Source organism: Rhipicephalus microplus, chromosome 4, assembly GCF_043290135.1.
Source record: "Rhipicephalus microplus isolate Deutch F79 chromosome 4, USDA_Rmic, whole genome shotgun sequence".
NCBI classification, from domain to species: domain Eukaryota; kingdom Metazoa; phylum Arthropoda; class Arachnida; order Ixodida; family Ixodidae; genus Rhipicephalus; species Rhipicephalus microplus.
The window spans coordinates 20,844,858-20,865,206 of NC_134703.1; the positions used below are offsets into that span (position 1 = coordinate 20,844,858).

The following is a 20,349-nucleotide window of genomic DNA, read 5'->3' on the forward strand; positions in this document are numbered from 1 at the left end:
GAGCAATTCTTGAGAAAAGCAATTCTTGAGGATGTTTCACATTCTTGAGAATGTGAAAGTAATTCTTGAGAAGCAGTTCTTGAGAATGTTTCTGCGGCAAAGCCGCATAAACATTCAGAGCGACAATCGTGAATATGAGACGTGATCCGTACACTATCCCATTGCACCATAGTAACTCAAATGTGCGTGTTCAGAACACGTATTTGCAATACCAGAATTTATTTGGTATGTTGTTGCCGTACATTTAGGTTGTGGCCGCAGTTTTCTTGTTGGCTGATTGGTTTCCAGTATTTCTTTGGAGAAAAGGGTTAAAGGGGGGAGGGTTGGAGGGGGACTTGAGGATTGACGTGGCTGTCCGAACCGCAGGACATTGGCGTTACTTGAACGTTGCTGCAGTTAAAAGTACAAATGCATACTCTCGGCGCAATTAAACTCGCGGGTGAGTCGCACTGTTCGCGCAGTACACAACACATGTTGTAGGCAACGTGCTTGACAAGGTGCGGGGGAAGTGCGTTCGTCATGGCTCATAACAGCCATGAATAGTTTACGCTGTGAAGCTTACTGCATGGTACCTATATCACACTATGTCAGAATATTGAACGCTATTAGATTGTGTTCATTTTACTGCTTCATCGTGAACGTTGTCCGGATCGTATGCGAAGTGTGTGTGTGTGTTTTTTTTCCGACTTTTGTTCGCATCTATGAAACACATTGCGCTGAATTGTTTGTACTGCACAATCGTTTGTAATCAATTTACAACTGTGTGCGCATTGCTCCAGCACCTACTGACCTGTGAGATTTCGTCAGCTTTTACTTGCTTGCCTGGTTTCGAGCTTTCGATTTTCCATAAATATAGATTTGATGGCAGAAGGCCAGAAGTATTACGCAACACTCGCGTACATCTTTTTCTTTTTTGTTTTATATTACTTGGCGCGGTGATCGCTTCCTGCACACGTGTCAGATATATTTACCGCCGTGGTTTGTTTATGCGGTTTAATGTATTTCGAGAATATCTGCGGCGGACAGCTTAGCTTTTCGTTGTTGTTGTTGTTGTTGTCTTCGTAATTCGTGGCGTGTCAAACTGAGTTGCACGAATATTCCCAGTCTGAAAGATAATGCCTCTGCAGTAAAATCCAATGCCTACACATATAAGCTCCGTCTTTTATATTAAGGGCGACGCAGTAAACTCTGCCACAGTGACGACTATACTCCGGCTCAGTTTCGGTTCAAGAGGCTCCGCCAGCCCGCACAGGCGCTGTTCTTGCGGGCTCTCTGCACGTTTACTCGTTTTTCTTTTTCGTTATCACTATGCTTGTACACTAGTTAATTCTTACGATTCATTATACGTGACGAATGGGTGTGCATTACGGAGACGGTCGACGACGTTTCCCTGTCTCTTGCTCCTCCTCCTCCTCTTCGTCCGCGGGTGCGCTCGGCGACCGCTACAAAGATCGCTCACTCCATCGACGAGGGCTCGTTAAGAGGGCGGCTGTCGCTTCTGCTGCAACGCCATCACTGCCGAATCTTCCTATTGTCTCGGCTCCTCGTTTGGGCTCCAGTGCTGTGCCCTCCTCCTCTCCTCTATCGCCCCTCTCCCTTCTAGGACGCTAATAATGGCGTGCTGCGCGAAAGGTGGGCGTCCGGCGTATAATTCGCGCCACCCTTCTCCCCCTCATTGCGCCGTGTCCGACTGAAGCAAAGCGCGCGCCGTCAGCCGCGCTCGATATCTGCCTCGACGTCGCATTATCTAGATATATACGCGATTTCCCGCGCGCCACTTCTGCTTTAGTGCGCTATTCCGGCGTGCGTGCGTGCGTTCCAGCTCGGTATATCGATCTCAGTTTTGCAGGGGCTTCAGTCTTGAAGCGCCCCTTGCCAGCGCCACCTTTGCGCCCCCCCCCCCCTCATTCCACCCACGCGCGCCCCGTCCTTTTTGTCTCGCCCCTCCCTCGTTCCCTTTATTTTTTATATCCGGCCCTCATTCCCTGCCTTCCAAGTTCCGCATTTTTCTCCATGCCTCGGCCGCTCTGCTCTCTGTCGTTTCTTTGCGCCTTCTCGGGAAGCTGCTTTTGTCCCTCGCGTTCTTATTCCTAGGGATTACTTGTCTCTATTTTTTTTTTCTTTCGCGCGCACGCCCGAGGGTGGTGAGGGGGAAGAAAGGAGCTAGCGGCGGCGGCTCCTTTCGAGACGCTCAGGCCGCACCGCCTGCAGCGGTTAGATTTTTATTTCCCAGTTGAGTTTCTCCTTCTGCGCGCCGCGCGCGGAGGAGCCGGCGAAGCTGTTTTCCATCTCGTTCTTCCCTTTTTCTTCGTCTTTTCGCTGCAACGGCTGCCTGGCTTCCCTCCTCACTTCCTCATCTCCCTTTATTTCTCGCATCCCTCTACTCATGCCTCTTCTCCACGTGTTTCCATCTCTTCGCTTTTCTTTGAAAAGCCACTCGCTCGAGCTTGAACGAGGAGAGAGAAGGATGGAAAGGAGTGCCTTCCCTTCCCGCTCAGCACCTCCTCCCCCTTCAGCCCCTCTTCTCTATTCTTCTCCCATCATCCGCGTTGGTTTCCTTTTCTTTTTCTTGGGGCCTTCTTTTTCGACCCACCGCCGTTCCTTGCCATTCCTTCATCTCTCGCCGCCCCATCCTTGCTCTCGGGACTCCGTTTTCAATCCCGGAGGCTGCGTCCGCGTTTCGCCTGCCTGCGTCTGGGCGCGCATCGCTTCGTTTCTTTCCCGCTAGGATCTTGCTCCTTTTCCTTTTTATCCGTTCTTTTCTTCTGATGTTCGTTCTTCATTGCCTGTCGCTCCTTTCCCCCTGGATCTTTCCTCCCTCCGGGCGCCTATAATTCCTGCTGCCTGCCGGGTTCTCCATCTCACATATTCTTTTTTCCTCTATGTACATATACGCCACATCGCTCTCCGCACAGTCGCTCTGAGCAGCAGCATCCAAATAGTCACGTGAGAGCCCGTGCTGCGGGGCAGAATGCGCTTATTTCTTCGTTGCGCCTCTGCGCGCGTTTTGTATTTGTCAGTGGGAAAAAACGCGCGCAACGGTGAAGTGGACCCGATGATGAAAAAGGAAAAAAAAAACTTCCAATGGTGGTTCGGGTGTGTGGGCGAAGAGAGCGTTGGGTGAAAGAACAAACAAAGCGAAGGAAAATTGGGATGGCGAAATGAAAGAATATGGAAAAGACACCCGAGAAAGGGCCGGGGCACGGAAGGGGAGAGTTCGCGCGGAAGGGTGGGAGGGGGGTTGGCTGCGTTCTGACGATGTGACCCGTTTTGCGATTGCGCACGCTCGCTGCTCGTTCCCCATTGGACGGACTTTGTATTTCCCTCTCCCCCGGGCTCCCCCACATTTTATCCCCTCCTCCTCCTCTGATCGCCGGGAGCGGCGCGAGCGCTCTTGGCGTTTTAAGCGCTCGCGGCCCGCGCGCTTACGCATGCGTTTGTTTACTTTGGACTGATTTGGGGCGGCGCTTTAAAATATGGTCGGGATACGGGGACGCTCCCGGGCAAGGCGCCCGCCTCCCGGGCTGTCTCTGTTTGGCAAGGGTTTTCTCTCTCCCTTTTGCGTTTCACGTTTTGACTTACTTTCAAAAATTTTCCCTTCTCCTCCTGTAACCATCCGGCAGGCACAAAAAAGATGGTGAATTTAAATTGGGCCGCAGAGAGATCTCCTCCGGGGTTGAAACTGAAATCTTCAAAAGTGCGCGGGCTCGCGCTCGTTGGCTGGTACTACGCATTGCGGCGGATGGAGAACGTATAAGCCCTCGCTCTTTCGGGCGGCTTTTCTTCTCTCGTGGAGGAAGAAGCGCGTTTTTGAACGCGGGCGGAGAGGGCTTCGCGTAACCCGGTTTCATATTAAACTCGGCGAAGACAAAAATATAAGCGGCGGCCGCGCCGGGCGCATGCGCGTGCTTGCGTCCAATGGCGAGAGTTCTCGCTGGAAAGTATAAGAGAGAGAGAAAAAAATGCGAATAGGCCCGGGGGCCGTGCATTGCGTTTTGCGAGCGCGCGGAGCTAAAGGGAGAGAGACAATGGACGTGCGAGGCCGCAACGCGTGTTTATTGCGCAGCCATCTCGCATCTTTTTTTCACCCCCCTCCTTCCGTTTACGCTGCCTCCTTTCGCCGGGCTCGCCCGTTTCCCTTTCACTCGCTGGGAGGAACGGCGGCGGCTTGCCTTCGTCATCCAGCGCCGTGGACGACGACACTGTTGTGCTTTGTTCTTTCTTGACGCGGCGGCGAAGGCACCGACGTCATTGGAGGATGCCATTTGCATCCGGGGCCTGGACTGGTGTCGTCGTCATGGTAACCGTGCATCTCGCGCGTCGTTTTCTGCCTTGCCTCGCGGATTCTCTCACCCTGAGGCACGGTCGAACGCCTTGCTTCGCTCTGAACATTTATGTTTTTTTTTTCTGCGAAAACCGCAAGGAGTAGTCCTTTCTTGGGCTGCCTTTATTCTGTGTGGATTTTGTTTTTAACAGTACATCTCAGTATACCGTACATAAAATCGTAGAGGCGGGTCTCTGTTAGAGCGAATACGAATGAGTTTGCGTGTGTGGCGGTGCTCCAGATGGTGATTGTTCAGGTAGTGACGGCTTATAGTCTGGTGCGAAAATGTCAATGGGCAAGATGGACGACATTGTAGAATTTTAAAAACGCAGACCGTGCCTTGTTTATATGGTATTTGCATTTAATAATAATAATAATAATAATAATAATAATAATAATAATAATAATAATAATAATAATAATAATAATAATAATAATTGCTTAGGTTTAACGTCCCAAAGCCACGATATTATTATAAGAGATGCCGTAGTGGAGGGCTCCGGAAATATCAATCACTTGCGATTCTTTAACGTGCGCCCAAATATAAGCATTCTGAACACAAGACCTGGTAAATGTGCCCAAATATAGGTACTCTGGGCATTCGCATTCAAACCCCTGTATCTCGCGCAATGGTGTTACGTATAAAACAAGGCTGTGGTTCTCGATGAGTTTATTTTTGGGTTTATGATAACATTTATGCTCATGCTTAATGACTGCTCAGGGCGACAGTTCAGGCGCGTCATTAGTGGCATGAAGCTGCATCTATGTGTTTGTTTATTGAAATAAAAAAACGAAGAAGTTGATGTCACCATGGCTTGGCGATGGCTACCCCTTTCCACCTGTGTGTGGTGCACGATTAGACCAAACGTATTCAACAGACACTTGGTCTAAAGAAAGCTCAAAGGGCATTTTTATCTCTACCTGTTAGTGGATTGCGTCCTTATTAGTACACATCATTTAACGATAAGAATGAATGTATTCGATGCTTCTCCTGACCTAATAATTATTTGTATTCATTTGGTTGTCTCTAACGAAAAGAAACTATTACCTCGCGCATGATTCTCACATTAACTTGAGTTGAAAGTATCCTTTCAAAATCGTATTCCAGGAGCACCGCTAAAAGTGTAATCTTGTTGCGATTGTGGCTAGCATAAATGTGATCTACATGTTGATGTGCCATCTCTTATTGTACTTGTTGCTGCAATACTGTTGCTGCAGAGTGGCGCCCGTTCAAGCTCTTCTTTGTCCTCTCTCTGGTTGTGGTAAGCGCGTTCACTTAGTACCTCGACTGTCATCCCTCTTAGAGATGCACGATGCAGATGCGCAGATGCACGAGGAGAAAGATTCGACAAGGAATAACTGCCGGTGATCTATTTCGCGGAACCTAAGAAAGAGATGATATTCAGTTGTTTTGCGGGTCATAACCAGGTTATGGTTTTTAAGTCAAGCACATTTGGGGCCTCGGGTAAGTTTTTACTTTTTGTGTTTATTATCGTTCACTAAAAACTAAATGTGCTAGCATTCTTGCATTTCACTCCCTCCCCTCTTTGCAATATACTGATTTTTTTAAACGGGAAATGTTCACGAGTCTATACATCAAGCATACATGTATGAAACTTCTGAAACAATCGTCTGCAGCCGTCACATGACGGTGATCGTGGCGTTGACAGGATGGTCAGATGGGCTATCGGTGCGAAATTGAAAACAAGAAAAGAAAAAAAAAAGCTCACAGGGTTTTTTTACGCGCCTTTTTATGAAGATTGCAAGACTCCTTATCACTGGATGTATTATTGTTCCTGCTTCAACACCCCCCGAAAGCTTTCTGCAGATAACGTGTTTTTTCTTTCTTTCTTTCTTCTTTTGCATTCTCTCCGTGATTGGCCCAACGTTGAGATATAGCGGAAATTCCATACGATGACCTCATCAAGTACCGTCACGGTAACGTTATGACGACGTACTAAATTTTGGCGACCTGTGACGTCATGGTTGCGTTATCACTTGGTGATGCTGTTTTTTTTTTCTTCTTTATCGCTTGTGTTGACGCGAGACGCTTTTTGAATTTCGCGTTAAGTGTGGAATCTAAGGCTCTGGTCCTATAGTACTTAAGAATGCTGTTAGGTAGTGTACTGAGGTGTAATGATCTGGAACAAGCTTATTATACCTTTACAGTTTTTTTTACACGAGCGATTGGGAGATGCATTTTTTGGTAAATTGATTCAATTGAAGTGGTATCGCATGGATATTCGAATGAACGTATGAAGTAGTCGTGAGGTAAACAACCTCGCATTCAGAAAAGAGAGAACGCCGACCTAGGTTGTTTGGTAAAGGGCTTAGACACCCGTATTACGTAATCTGTGTTTACGAGAAACAAGAGCTCTGCCTAGAACGTTAAATGTAGTTGAATGTTTTTAAACATAATATTATGTCAGACGGCTGCTCATTCGATGGTTTCTTGAAGTTTACGGAGAACTTACCTTGTATACTTCACACGTAGGTGTGTCAGCATCAGCACACAAGACCATTGTTGATCGCGGATGTCGATTTGCGTTTGGACACAATAGGCTAAGGGTGAATGCCACTCTGCATGTGCCCAAAGCAAGCTTTTGTAAAGTTGAACGAAATGCGTTGGCGGGTAGTGGATGCGAAAACATAGTTTATTTTTTTAGCGCAAAACGGCGCCACAATAAAGATGACAGGGCGAAGCGCTTTGTCGCGTGTTCTTTCTCTTGGCGACCTTTATAGCGCTCAGAAAAAAAAAAACAAAACAAAGCGTATCCATGGAGTGAATGATGATGAGTGGGGCGAAGCTTCGAAGCGTTTGATCGGTAAATCGTGAATCAACCCCTGGTCGCATGCGTCCGTCCGTCCATCAGCCTATCCGTTTGTCTGTCTGTCTGTATGTCCGTGTGCTTGCATGTATGTATGCATGCATGTATGTATGTATGTATGTGTGTATATGTATGTATGTATGTATGTATGTATGTATGTATGTATGTATGTATGTATGTATGTATGTATGTATGTATGTATGCATGCATGTATGTCCGACTGAACTTTGGCTGTCTGTATGGAACATGGGAGAGGCCTTTGTCCTGCAGTGGACGTAGTCAGGCTGCTGCTGCTGATGATGATGATGTTTGTATGTATGACCGTCCGTCTGTGCGCCCGTCTGTTTGTCTGTCCGTCCGTCCATCTAGTGAACACTCCTAGCACCGCCATGTCGCATCTTTTCATCACATATTCATCATTTACAAGTACCGCCATCCAGCAGACATTCCAAGGACTAAAACGAGAGCTGGGTATACTACATACAGGAGACGCATGACCCACGCTGGAGCTTCGCCCTTAAAGAAGAAGGAACATTGTTTCACATTTTGGGTGTCTACACGCCGTTGGGCGCGCACGTGTACGGTGTGGGCTGGCTTTTCTTTATTTAATCGTATTTCTCATTGATCGGCTCAGCATCCATTTCATGGTGTCGTAACATTTCGTTTCACATTTGCGAATGGCGATCTTGGATGGCGTTAATATTTTTCTTTTTTCTTTCTTTTTCAGACAGGCTATCGCGATATTTCGCGTTTTTTCCCGCTGTTTGATTAGCGTTTGTTTTTCTTTTCTTTTACCGTTAAACGTTCTTTCTCTCTTCCTTTCTTTCTTTCTCTCTTTCTTTCTTTCGCTTACTTCTAGCTGATGGTGACACTGATCGATTGTGTATTCAATTCTGTACTTCTTCGTTTACGTTGGGTGCACGTTAACAAACCCAGGTGGTCGAAATTTCCGGAGTCCTCCAGTACGGCCTCTCTCATAATGATATGGTAGTTTCGGGACGTTAAACCACACATATCAATCAATCACCAATCAAGCCTTTGCGCTCTATTTAAAAAAAACATAGATGTAGGTTCATACCCCTAGTGACGGGCGTGAAGTGTCGCTCTGATCAGTGGTGAAGCAGGATCATAAATATCATCATAAAGCTAAAAAATAAGTATCAAAAACCGCAGCCTCGTTGCTTTGTACGTAACAGAAGTGCGCGCGTTTTTCGGGTTTATTGCGAATGTCCCATATCCTTGGAGCATTTAGGTTATCCTTATAGCGCCTATCCTCTTAAACTCCATGCTATTGGTTCCGGTGTGGAAATTACCAGTAATCTCCGGATTTGGGTGCTCTTGCATACCCAGTACCCGGCAGAGCGGTTCACTCTGCCGTTTTTGTACTTCGCATAAATTCAGTTTTTATTACGCTCCGTCCATGACTTTACAGGAGGAGGGGCAGAAGGCGTGTCTTTCTTTTAGTGTCTCCCCGCGAGAAAAAAAAAAAAAGAGAGAAACGGTAATGGTGTACAACGAAGCCGGGATCTGCGGCGTTTCGGAGAGCAGCTGCTCGCCGCTAACGTAGCGTATAATGCTAAATGTTCGTCATTTCGGCTGCGCTCTATTGTTTTCTCGCCCTTAGCATTCGTCACTGTGCCTGTCTGGGCGGAAAGCTGTGTCCGCTCGGGCGACGCATTAGACTTTTATTGCGACTGTCGTTGTTTTCGTTGGCGGCGGTATTATTTCGCTTTCGCCTTAGCACCTTGTTGCTGGCTTTGCCGCCTGTGGTCCTCCCCCGCCCCCCCCCCCCTCCTTTTTTTTTCTTTTTCGGCGTGTCTATTCAACGCCTCCTAAAAAAAGCTATGCCTGGAACGTGGCTCTCTATTCAATTGAGAGCTTCCTGCCAACACAAAATTTCGGAGGCCATGCCCCTGCCGCGTGTTGCGACTGTCCGCCGCGTGGCACCGCTCGCCTTCGTACCGCTCTGTCACGTGACATTACCGTACCGCTCTGTCACGTGACATCACAGCTGCTCGGAGGCAACTGTGAGAGCATTGCTGTGTTCGCAGGGGGCGACCGCCAAAGACGTTCGTCTTCGTACCGGAATAGGAGGGTATAGCACGTTCGCGGCTCACGTTCCAGGCATAATTTTTCGAGGAGGCGTTGGTCTGTTATATTCCCCCTGCGTCTACTCTTCAGCATTCACGAGCTTGTTTACGCAGGCGCAAAATCGAAATAGGAATCCCACCTTTTTATTTGTAGTTTTTCTCTATTCGAATCTTTGTTAGCGGCGTAACTGCTCCACGCGGGCGCCTAAGAAGTCTACTGTGTGCAGTATTCTCCCTGAAATGGTATGAGTTCGCGTTTAGCGCCCACCCTGTGCGCAGCATTGCTTTTACCTTTCTCGGGATTTGTGTAATTGCGATTTTGCGCTCATAATTCTCGTATGAATCCGACCGTCGAAGTGGCGCCCCGTTAGTATGCGAGAGGGTGGATATACAAGAGAGAGCGGTGAAGTTTGTCTGCGTCCTCTAAAGCTCCTGCGTTTAATGGCGGCGGGTGCTTTATCTGCACTTTCCACGACTCTCTCTCTCTTTCTCGCTTTCTCTATCGTGAGAGAAAGAGATGGCGCGAGACTGGTGGCGCTTGCGTGCGCGCTATACAAGGAATGGGCAGCTGGACGTCCTTAGAGGCCATTCCGTAAGTCAAACGAGGTGCGAGTGAAATAATGCGCCATTATGGCGAACGAAGAGGGAGCGCACGAAATTGGGGAAAACGGCCGGCCGCAGTGTCTGGCGGTACGTTCCAGCTTCCAATGCCGCTTATTCGGTGCCCGCTTTCCTTTCCTTTTTTTTTCATCTGGGTGTGCATTGAACTGTGTGTAGCTTTGCAGGCCTCTCATGTGCATCTGGATCGTGTCCGTCTATGTTCAGCGAGTCACTCTTGCCCCAACTCAATCATGCACCAACTCGTCCCAGTCAGCAGTACTTCTTAGTCGCTCTTGTCGTTAGATTGTCGTCGAAATTGCCATGTTTATAATTTGGCGTGGTCGCAATACTGCACATCTTGCGCTTTCTTTCCCCCCTTCCTGTCTTTTCTGCAGTTGGTGAACTTAAAGAGAGTCGAGATGTGATGAGAGAAGGGCCAGACAAGAGAACCGGGGAAAAACGAGAGGCGATGATGACCGTTCCCGTCTCGAAGCACTGCTCAGCGGGAGCGAGCCGCCTCGAAAAAAACGTTGCCGCTGCAGCCTCTGTGGTCGTCAGCCGCTAAGTGCCCGCTTTAAAATGAATTCGAAGCGAAACGAAGCTGCCTGTCAGGAGAGGATGATAGTGTAAGCAGAGGAGGCAACGGGTGCAGATGGAAACGAGGGAAAGGGGCAGTAAAACAAAAGGTAAGAAGGCGGTGGGGTGGCGAATGTGCTTGAATCCACGGGATTTGTTGCTGGCCAACGGAGGTTCAGAATAAGAAAAAAAAGTATAAAGATTGAAGGAAGCGTAATGAAATCGCTTAAGTTTCTGTGAGATCGAAATTCTCTCTGTTCTTGAAAGAAAAAAAAACGCTGACAACAGAAAGCCGTTGTTGGGTCATTTCGTCGTCGTGTCATGTCGCGGCGAAACCTAAGTCCAGAAATATGTTTCGCGCAGCCTTCGAGACGCACGTCGGAGCTTCTGTCGTTACGTTTTGTTTTAGTGCTGCGTCCTTTTTTGCCCAGCGTCAGTCGTCTTCCGTCGTGCTTCGTTTCTTTTCGTTATCTGCGTTTTCTAACCGAACACTACTTCTGCATTTTCGGGCTTATAATTGCATGCGATACGGAATCTTCAGGGGTGACTGCGTAAATTGTCGAATTTATGATATATGGAAAAGGCTAGGAGAAGAAAAAAAGATTTTTGCTTTAAAATCATTGATTATTAAAGGCCGAACAATAGCGTTGCGGTTCCGCGAATAGCGTTACCATGCCGCAAACGTTCGTTCCGGACAGCGCTTTATAGTTTAGCCGGATAGCGTTTACATTGTTTACGTGGTGCAGCTTACAGTTACTGTATATGCTACTTTTAGGTGTATAAAGTAACACTACTTTAGCGTGGATGTTGGCGCCATCTATCGGAGGGTGAATAAGCTAAAGAAGAGTAAAAAAAAATAAAACACGCATTTTTTACTGTGTCACCGTGTGAAACGATGTTAAAGTTTTTGTTTAGTAATAATAAAAGTAAGTAAGTATGAACCACGCACCGCACGCGAAAACGTTTATATTTCCGATTTGTTTACATCGGTCTTCCAGTTAGGCAGAGACGTTTCAAATGAGAAGCTATCTCAATAACTACGCTAAGTTATGCGTAATGCTTGCTTATCGAATCTAACTGAAGGCAAGCGAAGCGATTTTAAACAGTCATTTGCTGATAACGAAGTGAACCTTTCAACTACGCCAAAATCACTTCAAAACTGGGGTCCGAAACCGCCGCCATGTTTTACATACACTACGTAAACCACGCTAACACGGTAACGTTAAGTCTGAAAAAAAAATGGCATGCGTGCATATGGTGAGCGGTACGGGTCACGTACGTTACTGCGCATGCGCTGTTCGATTCCGTTGAGCGAGAACTGTTTAACATGGGCAAAACCGGCTGCATAACGCAGAAGTCGTAAACTGAGTGGTGAAAAATCGACTTACAGAACCCATAAATATACAACAACACTCTACTTCGACATTTAGAACTTCTTGGCACAGCGCGGCCTGTCATTCGTGGGTCGCGAAGAAAAGACGCACGAGGGCCTCATTTCGCCCAACACACTTTCTTGCAGCGGAGATGCGAGTAGGCTTAGCAACATCAGTGACAGAGAGCGGCACTGTCCAAAGCATGAACTCGGTGGGGTTTTGAGGGGAGGTGGCGTATATATAGTCCTTTAAAGAAAACACAATCGTTACGAGCTTCAGAGCCCGATAAAGTAAACGAAGCCAAGAGTGTCGAGCGCACAATGGCGCTGGTCGGTGAGGACGAATCCCCTGAGGGATGACCACTCAGAAGGAGGAGGAGGATTGGTGAAGAGGTTTGCGCAGGCGGAAGATTTTTTTTCCCCTGTATGTACACAAATGCAGTGAGAAATAAAACAATAATATTAAGACCCTCGTGGCTTGTGGAGTATGCGCTAAAGAACGTCGCCAAGCAGCTTTTTTTTTCCCGTCTCTCGAGTCCGCTGTGCTACAGCTGCTGCCGGACCCGGCTACGTCGAAGTCCCTTCGTTGGCGCCGGGCCGAAGTACCGGCGACGTTTTCCGGGCGCTGAGCTGAAAAACGTGACGCGATACACAGAATCAGTCCGAGGCGCGCGTTCCCTGCCGATCCCCCCCATCGGTCGCCGATGAAGTCCTGCTTTGTTTCTTCATGAGCCGTGTCCATTCGTTTGTCCTCTCGCGTCTCCCGACTGCTCTGCTCGATTCCTTTCCCCCTCTGTATTCCCACACGCGGCGTCTCTCTGCAGTCACCGCTGTTCTGCGTCCTACGTGCCTGGTGCCTGAACCGTGGGTGCCCCGTGTTTGAGGGGAGCCCTCGTCAGCTTAATGGGCGGCTTCGAATAAACTGGACTGCTGGCGCTACGCGCGCCTTGATAAAAAGCGTGGAAAGCTGGCGCGGCGGCGCTCCTTTTGTGTCCGGTGACCCCCGAGCGACCCCCCGGCCGTCCGGCTCGCTCGTTAGCCCTGCTCGGCCGACCCCGCTGCTGCGGTGCGTTCCTGCCGGACCGCGCGCTGGTCACCCTCCTCACGCTGATTTCGCCTTGTTCGTTTCGCTGACACGCGCCCCCTTGTGCTCGCTGTATTGGCGCAGCTTATAAGCCGTGGGCTTTCTTAGCTTTTTGGTTACTGTTATTTCTCGGTGCGTTTTTAAGATTTCGTTTCCTGGGCCGGTTTCCGATCCCGTTGGAGAGGCAGCTGCTTGTTAGGTTGGCCCCTCTCGCCCGTCCTACGTGGACGCCTTGTGTATATTTAAAAAAAAATCATTATTGAAAGTTTTATTGGCTCGACTTTCGTGAATTACCGATGTGGACCTGCAAGTTCGTGTAATCTGAGTTGTAAGACGGGTGTTTCCGTCCTAGGACGTCACCTGATTTGTGTGTCCAGACAGCAGTTCATTTGAGTACCTCCCGTACAGGAAATTTGCGCAGCTCCAATTAGTCGCTGTATTATGATGTGACTACTTAAGTGTACTATATACCCAATAAGCTCTGACGTATTCAGGGGGTTCGGAGCCTTCCCGATATTTTCGATGTCGCGTGTCTTTATACGCTCGCACACTTACAAACGCCCGAACATGCAGAGAGCACGGTTGGATCCCTTCTCGTCCTTTGCGACCCTGTAGCTGCGCTACTGCTACTAAGAAATAAGTCGTGCGTATACGTGAACGCCCAGACTGATTCAGAAGACATTAAAAAAAAAAAAAAACTTCTTCGAAAGTGGTGGTGTGCCAGTCATGCAATTCCCTCTTGCGCTTTGAGTGGCAGGCATCTTTCACTTCGTCGCATCCATTCACCGTCGCAAACTATATATAGGACCATGCTTTTGGATCCCAAACAGAGTGTTTTTATTTTGAATTTGCTCCAATAAAGTTGTTTAGGCTCGCTAATAGTGGTAATTCATTCGATTCCATTTGTTTGAGATATACTGATGCAAGCCATGATGAACATCAAGGAATGGTCCATCAACATGTTCAATTTGGCTTTTAATTCACCGCGTTTTCAACCGCTTGATACGTGCTATATGCGGCACAAGTCGGCACATGTTCCCGATCTGGGGTGTAGCCTATCCAGAAAGCACCCTGGACACCGTGCCCTTCCCTCCCCCTCCGCCTACCAAATTATTTTTCGCCATAGGATACCGAGCGAAAAATGACCAAAATGACCATTTCAAGGGAGCGCCCTCTCCGAAATCAGAGCCCCCTCCCCCCCCCCCTCCTTTCTTCCTGAAAATATTTTCTGCTTACGCCCCTGTTTCAGACGGCTGCATATCTTCTGAATGATTTGATTTACCTTTTGCTAGGCGTCTCGGGCAGTTTGCTTTGCTGGTTTAACAAATGTACTTACCTGTTTATCCAACAGTTCAGCAACTTGGCATGTTCTGTGGCGGTGTTTTGCCCTACTAGGCTAATTTTGCAGCATATATACAGTTGCATTATGCGCAGAGTATACCCGAAGCTCAGAACAACAGTAAAAGTGGTTTCATCTGAACCCTGCATCACTGTTGTTCGTTGAGCGACATCTGCGGAATAGCTGTTGTTGCAGTAGCCGACAGCCAAGGCTTGAAAACAGGTGTTGAGAAAAGAAAGGACTTAGGTGGCTGAAATAGCTATGGACTATTTCGGTCCCTTCCTCCGGTGATGACTGTGTTAGTGACCAGTGGTTCAGAATTGGTCCCGTGAAGGTCAGGCTCTGCAAACTTGACTAGAGCCAATTTAACCGCCTATATATTCTACCTAGTCAGACAGATTTCTGTGGAAAATGTTTAAAACAACCAGAAAAAGACACACGGGGATGTCATCCGTCCAGTTTCTTACCTGCGCTGGTTACAGTGGGCCAGTGCACAACGAGAGGAGGGATAATAAAAAGATAGCGCCGCGCTCAACTGGAACGCCACATGGTTCTTTAAAATAAAAAGAAAAAAAAACTTCATCGTTCAAAAGCAGGTCACCGAAGTCAGGCGACCTAATTCAATTTGCCGCTGTCTTGTTCTCTGAGTGGGGCGGCGCTAGCAGTCAGCCCCGTTTCCCGGTGAGGCCAGTTGGCATAACGAGAATTTCGATAGAAGGCTAACGTCGTCGTATAATGGCGACAGAGTGGAAAAACACACAGACAACACTTCACCGAGGTTAAGCGTCGCACAGGAAGCCAGTGGTACGCGCGCCACTCAAGCAGCACTGGTGGAGGGAAAGTTGCGCCGGACAACGGCCTCCGCCAAGGACGTCGGCCCAGTGACCAATGCACCGCGGTGGGGCTCGCCTCGGGCTGCGGCTTCTTTCTCTCCGAACCTCGTGCCGTTTTCTCTGTGGCCGCCGGCGACGTGGGGCACAGCCCAGGTGTCTCGCCGTTCAACGGTCCTCGGTCAGGACATCTGTCCGGTGGTAGCCGCTGCCGCCGGCCACGGTTGTCCCACAGCAGGCCTCCCTCTTTCATTTCGTCCTGCGAAACGGAAGCAGTGGTGCGTTGACGGATCGGCCCCTCGGGTCACCCACATGCTGTCACGGAGCGACAGGGCGCATTCCTCAGCACAGGGAAACTGCACGACCCTGTTGCTCCTGAAGACGAGCAGTGGGAGACTTGTGATGCCGTGCGTGTTAAAGAGAATACCGATTATGCGCGTGCAGTCAATACTTACAGCAAGAACTATAGTTCGGTAACTGAGTCGAAGAAGCGTAGAAAATTTAGTCATATTGAGTCACGCAATTGAGTCAATTGAGTCACGCGACCAACGCAGCTAACAGGGATGTGACGACGTAATTTATACATGCCGTTTTACATTAGCACTTCTTTCTTATTGCGATACTGCAGTGCATTGTCGACAGTGCTTGGTGCTGTGGCTACTAATTAGGAAGGAACGCGAGCCTAAGAGAGCCTGTCACTTAGCAAAATAACATAATAATATGTATGACTTGCGTACTTCCGAGTCTTGTTGTGAAACCTCTGTAGTCTACGGCATTATATAAATCTAAATGATTTGTTTATTTATTTTGCCTGCTGGCTTCAACCACCGGGGAAAACCATTGCTTGAAACTTGATCTTCACCATGGATGCTTTTCTATAGGGATTCTTTTGTATGATGCCCTTCGGGGGCTTGCCATGACTGGACCGCGCTGACTGCTCTCTCCGCACAGGGTAGAATGAAGTTGTCGAAGTTGTAAGCTACATCTTGCACGCGTGAAAGCGTAATACAGGGATATGAGAATTTACTTATGTATATGCTCAAGACATTAGCATGACTATTTTATGTTTAGTTTAGGATGAAGAGCTCCCCGAGTGGTCTCCAGTTACCCACCTCTGGTGTCAGCTTATTAAGGTTTTTTTAAGAGGCGAAGCTCCTTAATTTAAGGCGTAGGTCTGTGCATCCTCCGTCGTTGTCGTACGTAGGCATCGGGCTGCGAGATGGGAGATGGTGGTACTTGGAGTGTTGACTAGATGGACGGACGGACGGACGGACAGGCAGACAGACAGACCGACTAGCGGACGGATGGACGCGCGGAGCGGGTATGTGCCACAGGGGATGCGAGATGGCGGTACTTGTAGTATTCACTAGATGGGCGCACGAACAGACGGACAGAGAGACTAGAAGACGGACGGACAGATGCACGGACGCGTAGACGTACGCATGCATGGACGAATGGACAGACGGACGGACGAATGGATGGACGCATGGATGGTCGCGCGAACGGGCGGAAGCAAGAACGAACGGACGGATGGAAGCACGGACGGGCTGACGGGCGCTTTGCTCCACTCATCATCATATACTGCCTGGATATGCTGTGATTTGTTTTGTTTTTTTGCTGGAAAATTTTTGAAATTTTGTGTGCAAATTCACACTAAGAATTTCAGGACAAATAAACTTCAATTTCAATTCAAATGATTGTACATCCTAAAGGCGCTGTTTAGAGTTATCAGAAGTGGCTTATTTTCGGCTGTGTAGTTGCTGACGATGAAGCGAAGTGGTCAATTAATGAATAATGCGATGGTGGCCTGCTAGCACACATCATGAAATTATCTCTTACTACTACTACTACTACTACTACTACTACTACTACTACTACTACTACTACTAATAATAATAATAATAATAATAATAATAATAATAATAATAATAATAATAACCAGATGTATGCGAAATAGTGGCTCTCAGGCAGAGCCAACAGCCTACACCGCCAGCACACCATTCATGCGGTGATCATGCGCAGCTCGCCCTGGTCTCAAGTGCCTGAGAAATGTTTCTCCGCAGCACATCGGTGTAAGCACTGTCGCTTAAGACGCGCAAACAAAAAAAGAAGGGGAAAGGTTCGGCTGGCGTAAAGTAAACGATACAGCACTAAAGACGTGGTGCTCATGTCGCCCTTTAAAATTACGAGGTGGAATGAGCGCTGTTCGTCGGCATCTGTCCGCCGAGTTACGACTGCGACTGATCGGACGACGGCCGGTCGTAAACACGCCCGGGCCGAGATCGAAATCTCCTTTTTCCGGCGTCGGCGGCGCGGGAGATTCTCGCCTGTGGGTTTCCGAACTGACACTACTGCCACCATCGCGTTCGCGAATGGCCCCTTTTCCTACGGTGGTCCAGGCGTGGTGGACAAGCCGAGTGCACGTGTGGTCGCCGCTTCTCGTTCGTGGGATAAGCTGCGCCGCGTTGAGCCATTTTCGTTGCTTTGGCGGCGGACTGCGGCGTTTTCGATAGTAGTAGAAAAGTTAACGCAGTAGTAGAAAAGATAACGCTAGTAGTAGTAGTAGTAGAAAGTAGTAGATAGTAGTAGAAAAGTTAACGAAGTAGTAGAAAAGATAACGCACTTCGCGTTATCTGTCGCCTCTAGCTCTATCTTTTTTATGCCTATTTTTTGTAACATGGTATTCGTAGGAGACTCGTATGCGTATGTTCATTGAAGACCATCCACTGGCGTCGACCGTTACAGGTTACCAAAAAATGGCAATATACAATACGTGTAAAGTCATGTACACGTATTTAACGAAGGGTACTACGTACTTTCACACAATTCGCGTCGTTTATTTCGTTGGGACGAGGTATCGTCGACGCCGCAAGTCGGATTGCCTGCCATCGGCCAGGCGCGCGCTCGCGATCGCCTGACCGCATCTTGTGTCCAGTCTTTTTCTCCCTTTATATTTTGCTGGATGTGCTGAGTATTGTCATATGTCTTGCTGCGAAAGAAGTTACACCTTGCACAGACATCGATTCCTAGCTTTTCTTATTTTTGATGTATTCAGCGCAGCTGCTGTCGGATCTAGATTCACATGTCTGTAAGACGGGCCCTTGTCTCGGCTGTATTGTTTTAATGCGTTTTATAAGGGCTGGAATTCCTGTTTTCCATTCTTATCGCTTTTAAACGCCCTCGTTTAGGAGACTAACGCGCTTTCTCCCTCTTTAGATAGCCTTACTTACTATACTACACTGGTGAAGTAGGGCAGTCCGTTGCCTGTAGCCGTGCAGCAGATATTTGGGGCGACTGTTGTGGAGGAGGGCTCGTGCACCAATTAGACAACTGTTCTCATCAACGGGGAATAAGACGTGCATATACGGACGCACTACTGTGTATTGCGTTTTGTTTTCCTGTGGGCCGAGTGAAGAGAAAGAGAGATAACGAGGGAGGGCCGCAGAGTATAACGATTCGCCGTTGTCGAGACTGTGTACTGATTTGAAGAGGAAGCGGCAGTAGCGTGTATCCGAACGTGGCGGTTGCAGATGCGGGTGCGCGCGCTCACTGTTTGAACGGGTCGGTCGTAATTTACTGTCCCTTCTGGCGGCTGGCGTTTTTACTACGTCCCGTACGCGCGCACCCAGGGCGAGCAGCTCCGCTCCCCTCGAGCCGGGCCTCGTTGGTGTGACAGCCACCGCCGGCCGGTGTACACTACAAGGCCTGATCCGCAGTTTATTTGTCAGGAGTGGCGGGGCTGGCGGTCCGAACTTTAGTCCTCGCTCTCTCCCTATATATATATTTTTTTCTTTACTCAGTTGCCGTTGCACTGTGAGAGAGTCCTTTCTGTCGCGCCCCGCGGGTCAGCGGCGGTCCCGGCTGTTGTTTGGGCGAACGAGGGCAGAATGGACTTGTCTAGTTGGGCTCATTTCCGCATTACGAGAAACCGTAAACCATTCATCCATTGTCGCTAGTTCAGATGCTGCCGTTTATCTTTTCCGGTGTTGCTTCGTCATTCGCTGCCGTGTGGGCCTCTTCTGCTACCACCTCTGCCAGTTCATTGCTTCTCCCTCTGCACGTGTATTTCTCTTTCTTTTGAAATGTTTCCTTTATGGACCAGTTGACCTCTGTATACGATTGCACCGTTTGGGTGTCTCTGTTTCTGTCTTGTAAACCTTTTTCTTTGTAACCGTTTTCCTTTTGCCACGTGTTGAGGTCGCTTTGGTGCGAAGTACCGGCATTTTCCCTCTACCTCTGGTACTTTCAATGGTTTTTTTTGGGTTTTTTTTGTCTGTATGTCTTTGTGTTCGTGTGTGCCTGTTTTGTTTTTAACAGTGCTCCAGGTAGCATTTTCTTCACGAGTTTGTTTACAGATATCGCTCAAATATCGCGTATGCGCGCGAAATCTGTGCATACCTGCTTCTATAGGTGAAGTTTGTTTGCCTTTTCTTTTCTTTTAGCCTAGGGTCGTTTTCTGCGTTTACGACTTTTTCGTGCGAAATTTCAGCATGACCCCACTCGCGATGCAATCGCTTCCGCCTGCTTTGTCGGATTTCTTTACGCATATTCCGGTGAAGTAACGTAATGCTGCTTGAAACTGTGATCTAGCATCGGTGGAATGATAATCGGCTTATTTACAATGTTTGCGCATCGGTTCTACCGGGGCCTCGAATTGGGCCGGCGCCGCGACACTGGAACCTTTGAGTGCGCGCACTTGTTTACCCAGCATGCAGTCGGGCTTCTTTGCTTAACGACTGTTGTAAATCACGACTATAAGGAGCTTAGCGCGCTGTTATATTGCTCGTCCCAGCAGCTTCTCCGGAATTCTGTTTGCTCGAGACATAACATTCATTCGGAATATGCTCTGCTGGACATTTGCCTTTCACCGAAGCCTATACGTTTGTTTGTCACTTCCTGTTTGCGAAATATTCTATAGGAGCGGGGGGGGGGGGATTTGGGGATTCGGCATAGCTTTGGGGATGGTGAAATAAATGATACATGCCTCTCTCGCTACACAACGCGTCTATTTTTTTTTGTTCTGTAAACCGGCGTTGTGTAATTACTGATTTAGACACATCACGACAGCTTACGTGCCTCCACTATCGAAAGTCGATTTTCCGCTGTAAACCAGGGATAGCCTGCCAGCATATTTACGTGAGAAAAAAACTGGATGAAGTAGGCGTGTGTACGTGAGTGTGTGCGTGTACTTGCATTTGTGGGTGCGTCTGCGCGCGTGTTTGTGCGTTTACAGGAACGTGATAAATGCAGACCTCATGGTATTTAGGTCTCTCCTAATTACAGCAGGAGGGCGCTTCTTGTAGAAC

The 20,349-nt window shown here is 48.3% G+C and overlaps 1 protein-coding gene and 1 long non-coding RNA gene across 2 annotated transcripts in view; one reads left to right on the forward strand and one right to left on the reverse strand.

Moving 5' to 3' along the window:
• LOC119171546 (uncharacterized) overlaps window positions 1-20,349 on the forward strand; it is a 671,663-nt gene that overhangs the window by 342,722 nt on the left and 308,592 nt on the right. The gene's annotated exons all lie outside the window — the stretch shown is intronic.
• LOC142814185 (uncharacterized) overlaps window positions 14,651-20,349 on the reverse strand; it is a 64,282-nt gene continuing 58,583 nt past the window's right edge. Inside the window, exon 2 of the long non-coding RNA XR_012894837.1 lies at window positions 14,651-15,302. This is a non-coding gene — a long non-coding RNA (uncharacterized LOC142814185). The remainder of the gene's footprint in view (window positions 15,303-20,349) is intronic.